At 36.2% G+C, this 14,768-nt stretch overlaps 1 protein-coding gene across 1 annotated transcript in view; it reads right to left on the reverse strand.

Moving 5' to 3' along the window:
• Positions 1-14,505, reverse strand: part of LOC145675570 (protein lethal(2)essential for life-like) — a 37,300-nt gene extending 22,795 nt beyond the window's left edge. The window contains exon 1 of the mRNA XM_081746088.1: positions 14,376-14,505. The gene's annotated coding sequence lies outside the window, so the exon portion shown is untranslated. The remainder of the gene's footprint in view (positions 1-14,375) is intronic.
• Between the last annotated feature and the right edge of the window lie 263 nt (positions 14,506-14,768).

Genomic DNA, 14,768 nt, shown 5'->3' on the forward strand with positions numbered 1-14,768 from the left:
GCGTAGGATGACTCTTGCAGTGAAACACGAATAAATTGGTGCCTAATTCTCACTGTAGTAAAGACACAGCACCATTTATTTCGCCTTTGCATGTTACTTGCGCCATCAGAACAAACTTCTATAAGTCTTTCCCGTAATATCGTTATGTAAACAGTCATACTTTCATATATTTTAATTATGGAATCATAAACCTCTCTGACTGTAGTTACCTAACTCAAATAAACCTAAAAATCTATTGCTACACAAATGATTAACTACAGTACAGATACACACAATGAGGACAGGTTTGTGAGAGACAGTGGAGAATTAATACATCATTAGCACGAAGGGTTCATCGGAATTCGCAAGATACTGTACCAGTTTCTGTAGCCACCAAGTCAATAATAATTGCACTTTGCGGAGTAGAGAACTGGTCCGAGGCCCATTCTATTTATTTCTTGCAATTTAATAAGATGTTGGGGTACGGTAAAAGATAGACGATTTTGGGCAATAACATCGGCAGTTCTAAATATTGCAGCTGTCATTTAACACAGATGTTATTTACTATTTTCCACCTGTCTTTTGCATTTGATACTGAAATCTTTATTTCTTTTATATCCCTTAGTTCACATATTGACAAATATCTGTTGTATGTAATAGAATTTCGTGGTCATAGATTTTATCAAGAGGTTTCTTTGTGCAACATACACTTTGTACATCTAATCTTCTTTCTGTATGAATACCGAGTTTGCGAACGGAAGCACATGTAGTACACACAACGCGAATGTCATCAGTATTTTGTTTAGTACCTGGCCACTTTCGTTTAATTTTCAAGCTCGCAAATTGTTCTTGATCACATATGAAAGGAAACAAGCCACTGGGACCAGACTTAACCTCACCATTAGTAACGCTAGGCCGCGAATCATTTTCATCTTTGTGATGAGATGCCTGTAATGTGGTTTCGGACGTTGCGCTATCTTCAGACGAAAGTCTCTTACTTTGTGTGCCGGAATTACTTGCCTTTTCATTGTCAGAAGCTTTTATTTTATTAAGATATAGTCTAATATCCATTTTCTTCTGTTCTTTTAACGTGCTTGTCAAAAGAAACTATCAATTCACACCTGCAGTGACTGCTCACTGATGACTAAAAACTTTTTTTTTTTTTTTTTTTTTTTTTTAATCACTGTGCTACTCAGATTAAGAATGATAAGCGGTGGTATCAGCTGCTTCGGGAAGCAATTCTATAAACAAGACCAACATAGCACGCGACAATAAACATACTGAAAAAGTAAAAAATTGCTACTAAAATATGAAATTGAATTATTGTACTTTAAAACAGATTGTATAACCTAAGAAAGGGGGAAAATATCTTCCCAGGTTGGGAAGACTAAATTAACACGTTCACTGCCACGTGTATACTTAAGTATACACACGGCTTAGGTAAGTGCAGGCCACGTGTATACTTAAGTATACACACGCTAGGTTTCCTTCTTGGTCATGTATGCTCTTAACTATTGAACATCCTACTTTGCCCTTAGGAGAGGTATCACATGTGACCTGAGTGTCTTTTATTTTGCTGTCAGTTTATGGAATTTGTTTTCTGGGGAAGAGGTATGAAGTTTTGAATCCAGTACATAATTTTCTTTTATTTTGAAACTTACTTGTGGGTACAATATCTATATTTATCATTTAAAAACAAAAACAGCAAGCGAAACTAACTAATAGATATAAGGGTATGCGTTTTTCTTTTCACATTTTGTTTGAACGATGTATAAAATATAATGTATTTTTGTACTACAGTACATAAAACATTTTAACCTAAATTGTAATATATGGAGAAAACGCACATAAATCTGACAAATGTCAAACAATTAAAGTTTTCCAGAATTGTAATTAGAAATATGAATTAGTGATTTCCTTCTCATATCTAATATGATCACTAATATCTAATATGTTTTCCTTCTAATATCTAATTCCTGTTATTAGAAGGAAATATGAAAAGTCTAATGAATCTCATTGAAGCAGTCTCTACACATATATGGACTCTTAGGGCAGGTGTCACAATAGGTCACAACTTGAGGTGCACGCTTCAGTTTGCCATTTATTAGCTGACCATTTCTTCCATACTTTCTGTAACAGAAAACACATCGCCCCTTTTTTGATTTTTCCCCAAATTTTCTATCAACCAAATGGTGAGAGTTCTTCTTTCTTGGCGTTGGGGTTGTTTCTTGAGGTTGGGGTTGGTTGCTTGGGGTTGCCAACGACAGGATAACTTCTTCCCTAAAATCTTTTATACTAAGGGATTTCTCAATGTTATTCTCGTTATAGAGAAAGTGCGCGTTTACCAAACTTGTTCCCCACAGCAGTTCTATAATAATTTTTCTGTACCACTTGTTACAGCGAGCGTAGAGCACTACCGTAGGAAGCCATTTGATCGCTTAGATCAATTGAAGACTTCCCTACATTGTAGTCGACAATACATTGAGGTGTCACTTTCTCTTCTCCTCTCCTATTTGTTTGGACGGAGACATATATTGTGCAGTGCTTTGTTGAAAGCATCAAAACTTCCACTTGCTGATTGTCACACCTTCGTTGGTTTCTTTTCCGGTGAACTCTCCTTTCTTCAAATCTGCCTTCACAATATCTTGAGGAATGTATTTCCTGTTACATCTCAACGTTCCAACCAAGTGTGTGTTATTCTGGAGTAGTCGATATGCTAATGACGTGCTTGTGTAGTAATTATCAGTGAAGAGGCACCGTCCTTGGTTTAAAAGACCTTCAATAAGATGCATGACAATTTTTTCTGGCACAGACATCTCTACATTTTTGAATTGTCCTGTGTAGACAGAAAAGTTCCATGTGTAGCCTTTATCAGTGCATAGCTTGAAAACTTTAATTCCGTATTTATGGGCTTTTGGAGGCATATACTGTCGAAACTTCAATCTTCCTCGGAAAGGTATCATGTTTTCGTCGATACATATATTTTTTCCAGGAGTATATGCTTTTTTGAAGTTCCTAATAAATTTGTTTGATATGTTCTCAATTTTATGCATTCTGTTACCCTCTTCTGCATTTGTATTATCAGCAAAATGCCAAAATTTCAATAAGAGTTCGAATCTATTTCTACTCATGAGGCTTCTAGGGAAACTTAAATTGTAGAGCTGGGATGTTTTCCAATAGTCTGCTAGCGATGGAAGCTTCAGCAATCCCATATAGCCAATAAGAGCAATGAAGTTCTTCATTTCATTGTAGTCTGTCGGAGACCACTTGTGAAATCGAGATTGCGGAAGAACATCCAACATGGATTCCAAACACTGCTGAGCGTAAAGATTTGTCAGGTCCACCATTAGCTGAATTATATCTGGTGTCAGAAATAACTGATAATAGTCACCAGGTGGAGCTGTTGCAAGAATTCCACTTATAGTTGCATCCATTCCACAGTTTCCAGTAAATGTGAATATTGCCAGTTGTTTTTCACAATTCCATGAAATATCTTCAAGATCAATATCAAACTTTGAATCACAAGGTTGTACTAGCCCTTGTTCAGAGCAGCTACTCTCATTGGAAGGTGGATCGCAATGCACTGTGTGTGGGGTTTGTGGCCTGTTAATGGGAGGAACTGAGGTACAATCTACAGTCTGCGCAAGCGACACGGTCTTCTTGGGTGTTGAAGCACAGGGGTATTTTACTGGACTGATAGTCATTCTCCTCCGTAAATAACTGAAATCACAATCGCTTTCTTCACTTTGTTCATTTTGGAAATCATCTTCAGTATCACACTCACTAAGCTCAGGTTCACTAAGATCGATTTCACTCAAGTTTTCACTTTGATCAAGTAGTTCTTGTACTTCTCTCTCACTAAATAAAGTTCTACGTTGCATTTTCCTCTAGTATTTAGGTACAACTATTTCACCAAAACTCAGGACCTGCAATTAAAAGGTAATAAACTAGCACAACCTAAATATGGAAATTATACATGTTTAGCATAACTTCTATCATGCTAAATTTGACCCACTGCAACATAAAGACAAAATAAAGAGTGAGCAAAACAATATACTATGCCTCGAATAAAAGTATAATGTAAAAGCACAACTTACACATTGCACTCTGCTGAATTAAGCCCACTGCAACAGAAAGTTAAAATGAAAACAATCTAAGAGCGAATGAAAACAATATTAGAAACTGGCGAAGGTGTCAAAATGAGCAAGTGGAAAGACATGAGGGAAGTATTGATGCTTTCAACAAAGCACTGCACAACTGTCTACATCCAAACAATCAGGAGAGGTGAAGGTAAAGCAAAAGCTCAATACATTGTCGACTATAATATAGGGAAGTCTTCAATGGATCTATATAATCAAATGGCCTTGCATGATACGTTTTCTGGCGCTGTAGCAAGTGACAGAAAACTCATTATTGAATTGCTGTGGAGAACAAGATTAGTCATATTTCTTTTCAATAATATATTATGCCTGCAATAAAAAAATAGTATAAAAGAACAACCTACCCATGAAAACTATATTATACATTGCATCATGCTAAAAACACAATAAAAACGTTGAATTAGAGTGAACGAAACAATATATTATCCGTGTATACTTTAGTATACACGTGGCTTGGAAAGAACTATGAACCTTCCCAGGCCATGTGTATACTAAAGTATACACGGCTGAAAACATCCCAAAACACCAAGAACAACACTGAAACCATTAAAAACCGAAAAATCAAATTAAAAATGTCAGAAAAATTAAAAAGTAAAAAAAATGAACATTTGGCCCGAGCCCACCCATAATACGAAATTACGCTTGGCAGTCAACGTGTTAAATCTTGAGACAGGGAAGTCAACACTTAGAAGGGGGGAAATTCCCAGGCTTCCTTGGCTACAAATAAATCCCTGATTACAAGCAAACAATTTATATACAATGAAATAGTATTTTTCTTATTAATAGGGGATGCCGGGCATACCGGCGTTCCCTTACGCTACGCCGCTGCTATTTAGTGAATATTCAAAGATAGCAGTTATTGAGTATCCCAACTGAATTCAACCTACAACTTTTCTGCATCACAAAGAAGCAGAGCTATGAAGAACTTGTTAAAAACCAAAAACTAAGTTTTGAATTTTTAGGCCTATCTTTTCACGTTTGTGTAAGCATTTATCAACGTTCAAGTTTTATTTTAAAATGTTACGTCAATTTTTCCTTTGAAGTCCCATTTTCTGTAATATTTTTAAAAACTAAATTAAAAAAAAAAAAAAAAAAAGTCAGTAAATATTAATGAGACTGATTTCGTATACAAAGTACTTTTAATGGCATGGGTGGGCAAGTAATTATAAAACTCTGGCCTATTTGGCTTTTGTTATTAGCCTGACCTTCACTCGCGTTAGGCCAAATAATCAGGAGTCATACATTTACATGACGAGGCTATAGATTGCGTAGGTCAATGAAAACTTCATCCATGATCTACTGGCCCACGGGACTCGCTGACCTGCCACCCATCATGAGCCATTGACTCACTCCGACCCACCACCCACCAAAATCCCATCGTCATGAAGTAACCCATGATCCATGCCCTCTCTACTAACAAGAGCTCACACTTAATAAAACAAGGCTGTCAAATTGTCACTAATCGGAGTTTTGAGAATTTCTACGGTCAATCACTCAAACATTGCTGTGTTAGAGTACCGGTGGATCTGACGTTTACGATATAAAACTGTGAATGTGTCATGAGGCAAATTACGTTTAATTTCAATTTAATTATACGTAATTATTTCCTTGTTGAATTACAGATACTTTTCAGTGGAAAATAGGATGAAATCTGAAAGTCAAATCAAGGTAAATTGGGCCAATTTAAAATAAACATTTCTCATTTAATTAAGCATATCGTGAAACTTATAATTTCTATGTAATTATGGTTACAGTAGAAATTATGTATTTTCTCAACTTTATGGCTTGAGTCCCTGTGCTTTAAACGCTCTATGTAATAAAAACAAGCTTCAGCTATTATAATAGCGGATATAAAATGTTAAGCACTGTAGTTTGTTTCTCAATTCTATTTCAAATATGGCTGACTCGGACCACCTAACCTAGTTATCCATTTAAGTAGGTGAGATCAGCACACGAAACTAAAGTTTTCGTCAAATTCTTAAAATTCTAACCAATCTTAGGAGTAATAAGAATGTTCCAGAAAATGTTGCAAACCTAATAACTCAAAACCGTCCAAACTAACTTACCATTAGATAATACTAACTTTCTAGCATCTAATACTAGATCATCTATTTCTGCAAATCAAAATAGGTTCGTTGTCAGGAAAAAAAAATACTGTTCACGAAACTTATTCATACGTGAACACAGGGTTTCGTAAACCGAAAATCCACTGTATATTTAACTACGTAACTTTCAATACCAATTTTGTTGATTAAAGAAATCTGAACTAGTCAATTTTGATAACTTTTCACATCCTTTTCCATGACGGGGGGCTAAACAGACTTTAATGCATCTGGATTGTCACTATTCATCCCACTTCAAAAGATATAGATTCGATACTAATCAATTTAGACAATTTTTTCTCCCCTTTCCCTCATGCCGGTGGGACCTTGCATTTGAACGATTTCGGAATTACTACGTATATCAGCGAACACTAAAACAATGGGTACGACACATTGATCGTTTCTACGTATCAAACCAATACCAATTTCCTATTTATAGAAACTGTCCCCCTCCCTCTATAAAAGAATTTTAAAATGCTACGCCACGTTCTGTTCAGTTTTGTGTTAATACACAATTTCAGCTCCCCAAGTTTAACTGGTCGTGATAATATTTTTTCCAAACATTCGGTCCCTCACTTCTTTAGGATATGTATTACAATGAAAGCTACCGGTATATGATAACATCCCAGGTAGGATTGGGGCTTAGCTATTTACCAAAAGTCATCTCATTTGGCTTTGCTTTTGGCTGTGATCACGCAGTTACACTATATGTAATTCACATAGTACAGGGGATTTAAAAAAATCCAGTAGTCAGTTCCTCGAAAAGTGCACATGCTGAGTCTCGAACCAAGTAGTAAGTTCTATTGCTATTATTACAATTGCAAACATTAGTATCCAAAAGTGTTTGAAAAGTTCTTTTTTCAGTGAGATGCTCATCTCAGGTTAGTAAATAGAAACAAAGAAAAATTGAGGCCTTGAAAGGAGCCCTAAACCTTAATACAAATTAATCAATGTTCAGAAATAGCTGTCTATACAATCCACTGAGCAGAGTGGTTTGGTGGGCCACATCCTCTTGAACCACGACCCACTGATCCACTCAAATCTCGATCCACTATCTGCATTAATCATATCTTTCGTATACACCGTATTACTGCAATTGCATTGCAATCCGTATACATTGTTGCTTGAGAAAAGTTTAATTATTAAGTACAGTATTTGTTGAATATCTTCTAGTTAATTTTTAAGTAAAGTATTTCGTGTTAGTCTTAAGATTTACTACAGTGCTATGTCATACACATTTGATCTAGCAATTTATGATAACCTTTTCTGTAAACATTATGGAAACTATATGATACAGTGAGTAATCATTTATAAAGATTATTAGCCCATATTCACCCCTCATAATGACGATCATTAGATCTTCCGATAGATGTCCCAGCTAGCTGAGATCAATAAAACTCAGTGGATACATTAACAAACTAAACTTGTAAATTAAAAAGGAAGGAAAATGGAAAAGTCTTGAAAGTAAAACAGAAATTCAGTGTTCAGAAGATGCTGTCTACAATACACCTGAACAGAGTCAGTAGATGGATCAGAATGGGTCACAACTGGACCAACAACCCACCGAGTCAAATCTTGACGCACTTCATCTACACAAAACTCGACTAGAAATTTAAGACAAAAAAAAAAAAAAAAAAAAAACTTGCCGAGAATAAGAGACAAAAACCACTTAGAAAATAGAGATGAGATACTTCTAAAAAAAATTAGACTACAAAAATATTTGTTGTCTAATCTCATTGGCAGCACTATGCTTATGATGTTATATCATGATCGACCGAAACTGCAACATGATCAAAGCTACGTCGACAGACTAAAGCCAAGATGCTAAAACTCAATTCCCTATCATAAGGTTAGTATGCCGGGTGGATAAGAGGTAAAATCCTGTTTTATTTTCCCTAAACACTACTCCAAGTTACATCTTTGGGTTGTGTTAATAGTGACAAGTCATACTTTTAATTTAAAATCTTGCATTCAACTTAAAACTTGAACTGATAAGCCTATTTACTACACTTTATATCCCATCCTTCATAATCCCGTTGCTGCATAAGCACCTCAAGATAGAACATTTTTATCCATATGTAATCTAAAATTATTGAAACAGATTTTAGGAAAAAAAAAAGTTTCGACAGTGAGTAGTTTTTTCTTTTTTTTTTTTTTTAAGTAACGTGAAGAGTCTTGCTTTGACTACCGCTAATTTTCCATGATTGTGCATAGAGGCAGAGACGGCGTAGGCCAGTGAAAACTACTCATGACCCACCACCCATCGTGAGCCACGACCTACAATGACCTACTCACCTACTGATCCACCAAAACCCATCATCAACTGACTCCTGATCCATGGCCTCTTCACTGACTAAAGAGTTTAAACTTAATGGGCTTTATGCAGAGTCGTTTTGACATATGATTAGCGTCATACTAAAGGCCTGACTACTGCAGGAAACATGTTAGTCGAACTCTTTAGTATGGCATTAATAACGCGTCAAAAATACTTTGCATAAGGCCCAATAAAATTAGGCTGTGAAATTATCACTAATCAAGCACGCGCTCTGTTACAATACCGGTGGATCTGACAAAATTGTAAACTGCTTGTCATAAATTACGATGAATTTCAATTTAATCATATATAATTATTTCCTTGTTGAATTACAGATACTTTTCAGTGAAAAATAGGATGAAAGTCTGAACTCAAGGTAAAGCAGGCCAATGAAAAAAGTGCAAAATTAGACTGTCTCGAAAGTCAAGTATTAAGTCCTATTGCTATTATTGCCTGAAGTTCTTTTTTTCACTTAGATATGCTTATACATATTCACTTAGAAACGAACGAAAAAAGGAAAAATAGAAGCCTTGAATATAAAAGACAAATTCCGTGTTAAGAAGATTCTGTCTACAGTGCACTGAGCAGAGTGCATCGATGGGTCACAGGTGGGTTGTGGGTCAATGGGTTACGTCATGCTGACCCACGACCCACTCCATCTGCATCGAAGTATGAGATGTTACAATTTACTAATTCCAAAGTTACAATTTTGGAATAGAAACTAGAGAACCGAGAAACTCCCGTAAGTATGGCACACTGTCTACAAAACACTTAGCAGGACCTGGGATCGAACAATGGATTCCATGCATTAGAGGTGAGGACTATCACTCAGCCACTATGGCCCCACTGAGCATAATAGTCTGTTCTCGTAATACAAGCATGACGAATATTTTATATTCATATATAAATTTCTATAAAGTGGAGAACCAAGTTCACTCCTCTTTCCATTGGAGCCAAACATAACACGTACTAGCAGGGGCGTCATTTCAGACATCGCATGGGAGGGACAAGGGTACCACCGACATAAGATTTTCACGTTTTGTACTAGTATATTAGTAGACAATCGATTAAAGTATATGTATTCCTCAAACTCTTGGGGGGCAATCGCCCCCTCCTGCCCTCCCTAAATGACGTCCCTGCGTACTAGTCTTCGATGTAGTAGACTGGTGTTCGAATTCCGGCTGGAGTATGTAGTTTGGGTCCCACGTTAAGCTATAGGTCCAAGTCAGTCAAGTCTTGGAAAATGACACTGAATTCCAATTCAATCAATCAAACATAACGCTACACTACGCGTCAGAGTAGCTATTTTATGAACTAACGCAATTCATAAACACCTGTTTTGAAATTATTACATCAAAAAATAAGAAAAAAAAAAAACTATTCTGAAATAAGTGCAATACATTCATACGCTCCAATATAGTATGATACATTATACCAATAAGAAATGAATAATTCCATTTTTTTTTTTTCAAATACCCTCTGTTAGAGGGTCCAAACTAAACTTACGTATCAATAGAAACAAAATAGTAATTATTTTGGTGAAGTACTAGTATTTTTTCTTCTCATTTTTAAATTTGACTGAGCCGCGTCTTGAGTCCCATCCTTATAAGGACGCCCATAATACAGAATATGTATACATCCTCCTAGCACATAAGTGTATAGCATACGAGCATTTGGGGTATGGGTTAGATTCTCGGCGAAAGCTCGTGTGGTTCGTGTCCAACTTTCAGTGTAGGTTCACGTCTCATATAGCCTCGCTGCTGAATTATAAACTCAAACCACCACATGGAAGTAAAAAAAATATATATATATATATACAAGTGCGTAGTTTCTTCCAAGTGGCAAGTTATCCCGTCCTTTCTGAGATGGCAAACTCCCCCTCGAAGATATGTCATCTGTGCAGGGTAAACCTGTAAGTGTCGTAATGTAGCGCCCACGCATGTGGGCTTCAAAGGCCTGTGCATATTCATATATCTGGGGGCCAATTAATAGAAATGAAATTAAGTTTTACAGCCAACGGCTATGCCAGCTAGGCTAAAGGAGACTGATAAATGAAAGGGTGGCATTAGGGTGGGAGGAAATGGAAAAACCAAGAAAACCCACGCATCTGTGTACCACAGAGCTCACTTCGCGCGAGCTGGGATCGAACCAACAACCCCATGCACCAGAGGAACGCTGTACCACTGATTCACCGCACCTCTGAATTAATACACACTTACCTATACTCAGGGGTGCTCACAAAGGGGAACATTACACCAATGGCATTATTAATTTTGGGGGGATTTTTAATAAAATTAAAGTTGTCTCATTTCACACAAAGACAAAAAAAAAAAATGCTTAGTCAATTACTACATTATTATACTTTCCTGCCCCTCCCCCAATTTTTTTTCTAAGTATCAAAAATTCTTGCCATTACGGGTAGCCAATAATCTTCAAACTCCTACATAACAAAAATTCACTTAATATTTTTACAGTCAAATGAAAACCCTGCCAACCTCTCTCCTTGCGGGACTGCCACCTTTAGTTTTAGTATGTATTTTTAATTTGTGATGTCTAGTTTAAAAGTAATTACATAGAAAAATCTTATTGTTGGCCACTTTTACAAAACTGATCAAAGTGTGCATATTATCCATCTTAAAATATTAAATATTATCCTAAATATTTATAGGGCACTTCTAAAGTTTATCCATCTTAAAATTTGTTGTATATTTTAATCCGACTTGGGGCATAAGCAAAGCTTGCAAAAATTTTACATTTTATTCTTTGCCTTACAAAATGATACCTCGAAAAGTGTACAAAGATTATCAATTTTACATTGAATTAAATTTAAAGCTTGTGTGATTGCATTTTTTTTTTTTTTTTATCTCAGGAAGAGGTAAAAACTAAATGTGAGGGGAATACTTAATTTGGGGGAAGACTGGCGCCACAGCCTTTTGGGGATTGGCACACCTGCCTTACCACGCAGATTTGTAAAGAAAAATAAACTATTTCTGAAGTTCATTGTATTGATATTGCTGTTTTTGTAACTCTCAGGTTTGATTGCCATTGTTACCGCTTAATTGCACGAGACTAATGTTTCAAAAGTATCATTGCCATCACAAAAACCTTATTATATATTCCACTAATTTTTTTTTTGTTTATTTATTTTTTAAGAATTGGTCTTTGCTTTCCAAGGTTTTCAGTACAAGAAACTTCAAAGGTACGCGAAAAAGATTTTTATTCAATAACCACTGCAACTGGAGAGATCAGTTGTCACATCAGCTAAGTTATTAAATAAGTTTTCCTGAACCTTGGGATCAGTGGCGTAGGGAAGGGGGGGCCACAGGGATCGTCTCCCCCAAAGAGGTCGACAATGTACTCTGGTACTTTGATGTTTGTAATTTTTTATATACTTTTATGTTTATATATTTTTTGTTTATAATTTTTCTATATGTACATTCATGTCCAAAATTATTGTCGCATGTCTATAAATATGTTGTTTTAGGAATATAATTTGATAAGGAATTCGCCCAGTATTTCTTATAATGTTGGTATGTGTATAACCGGCAAAGACATGTATGTGACAAATTTCATGTCAAAAGAGCAATAAATAAGAACAATAAAACGAAAATAAAACTTTCTTGTCCATTTAGCAACATTTTGTTTTACTTATTCTAATTTTCGTATTTATAATTCTTTTCCTATGAAATTTATCACAAAAATACATTTCCCGATTATACACATAGTACCAGTATTAAAAGTACCGTGCAAAATCATTATCAAATTATATTTTTACAAGAATACAGTTATAGATATGCGACAATAATTTTGGACATGACTGTACCTATAACAGCACTTGTCCCCCCCCCCTCCTAACACACATCCTGGCTACGCTACTGCTTGGGATTGCGATAGTTGCAAAATTCATTAAGCAACCAATATACCGTATATTCATTATTCGAGACACGGGAAACAATTTAGAGATTTTAATTGTCCCGGTGAAGAAGGAAATTCGAGAAAAGACTGGTAAATCCACTAAAACCGGAACGTACACTTTACGTCACATTTTAATTTCTCTCCCCCCTCTCCCCCCCTTTCCGAACCAAATTTTCTGGGTGAAATCTTGCACGAAAAGATCGGAATAAACAAATGTGATACTTAGATTTAGTGGAATACCAATGACCTAATTGAAACGGTATGAGGCGGTATTGTATAGTGACAGCGAAATAAGATTTCTTTTAGTTTATGTAATTTAACTTCCTACGGATTTATGCCCTTTACACTAAAAGAAATTGATTCATGAGAGTGAATCATTGTAAAGTTAAACCTTTTGTGCACTCGGAACGGAAACCAGGACCACATGAACCGAAAGTAGACCAACGGTTCTCAATCTCTCTTGACTGACAACGCTTTACTAAACATCCAGGACTTCGCGACACATTTGTTTGATTTTTTTTTTATTATAAATAATAATAGTGAAACCAATTAGTTTTTATAATTACTATATAGCACAGAATTATTGCTAAGCCTGGATGTGTTCATTGAATGTCTCGATTTTAACTGATTATTGAATTCTCCAGGATTTTTAAATTCTAAAATTTCGCAACACACCTTAGGGGACTGCGTGACACCAGTGTGTCGCGACACATCGGTTGAGAACCACTGTACTAGACCACCAGGGGAGGGTGCAGTAAATTAAGATGCTACAAACATACCAGCTCCGAGCTTTTAGTGTGGCCCTATGTTGTGTAGTCGCTAACGTTCTCTTTTGGTATAAGCGATCTCGGATTCGATTCCCAGTGGGAAAACACTGTCGGAAACAACTTGTTCAATCCAGACTCTAGATTTTTCATTATTCACACCAGACAAATGCCGGGACGGTACCTGAGAATGGTCCAGGGCGCTTCTTATCTGATTTCCCGGGTTAGTGCGATCGCCGAAAGATGTCATCCCTTATACGTAATGAGCTAAAATAGATATAGAAAGCCCAGAAAAAAAATAAATCTAGAGTTTAACGTACCACAATTATACTCTTTAAGCTAAGGGAGACCATGATTAAAGCAAGTGAATAATGGAATAATTTGTGGAATGAGAAAGTGGGAGGAAACTCGTACCCCGAGAAAACCCACAAGCACGATGCTGTCCACCACAAGCTTACTTGTACGAGACTTGAACCTGGGACCCCACGCATCAGAGTTACGCGCCGTACCACTAAGCCACTATGACCGTTCCCCGAAAATCCAGAAATACGATTCCTAATCCTAAACAAAGCATTTAGTAATAAGCTTAATTGAATATTGAAGCGTGCCTAAGGCAGGGCTGGGCATGTGCCTATGAACATTCAATACAGAAGAAATAAAAATAGTTTGTTTTGATTCTGCAACACTGAACCTTCAGAGTTTTTTTTAACAATATAATTACTGGTTTTGCAAGTAAAATTCCTGAACCTGTTTTTTCGCCATAGGTCCCGGAAACTAATTCAAATAGTCTCTGAGCTCCTTCGTGGCTAAGTGATTAGCGTATGTGCTTTTGGTGTGGAAGACCCGGGTTTGATTTCCGGCGGGAGCTCAGGTGGTTCAGATTCCCCGTTAATCAGTAGGGCCACGTCTCGTATAGCCTTGCTGCTGAACGTTGCTTAAACTCAAAATCAACTCAAATCATATTTCTCATTTTTAATCAGGTACTACATTTTTCTGAAAAAAAAGTTACAAAACTATCGTACGGGAAAGTTTTCTCGCTGAAAATTAACTGAAAACTACTAATTAATAATAGAATGTTATTATAACCTTTAAAAAGGAAAGAAACATTTCACAAAAATTTGAGTACTTGTTAGGTACTTACCTTTCCCGTAGCAATTCAACAAACTCAATCACGACTAAAAATTTCAAGAAGTTTCACGTCCAAACACTGCTCTTCCCTAGCGCTACGACTTGACTGAAGTGCGCGCCCCTTACAACCAGCGTTGCCAGACTCACAGCTCGGAATTATTCCAAAACCTGATCGAACTTATGCTAGATTCGGTCAAATTATGCTAGATCCTCATAATTACTAATTCAGGAGTTTAAAAAAAGGAAGTTGAGATACGATAACGTAACTTAAAATACACAGAGAGCAAGAATGCAATACTTCACGCACCAAAATTTTAACTCAGCTAAATTAATGCAGTCGTTGCCAGACTCAATGGCGTATATATCGTATAAATGAATGCAAAATTTTTGTTTACATATTTTGAAA

This window comes from Thermobia domestica, chromosome 18 (assembly GCF_964235325.1).
Source record: "Thermobia domestica chromosome 18, izTheDome1.hap1.1, whole genome shotgun sequence".
NCBI lineage: Eukaryota > Metazoa > Arthropoda > Insecta > Zygentoma > Lepismatidae > Thermobia > Thermobia domestica.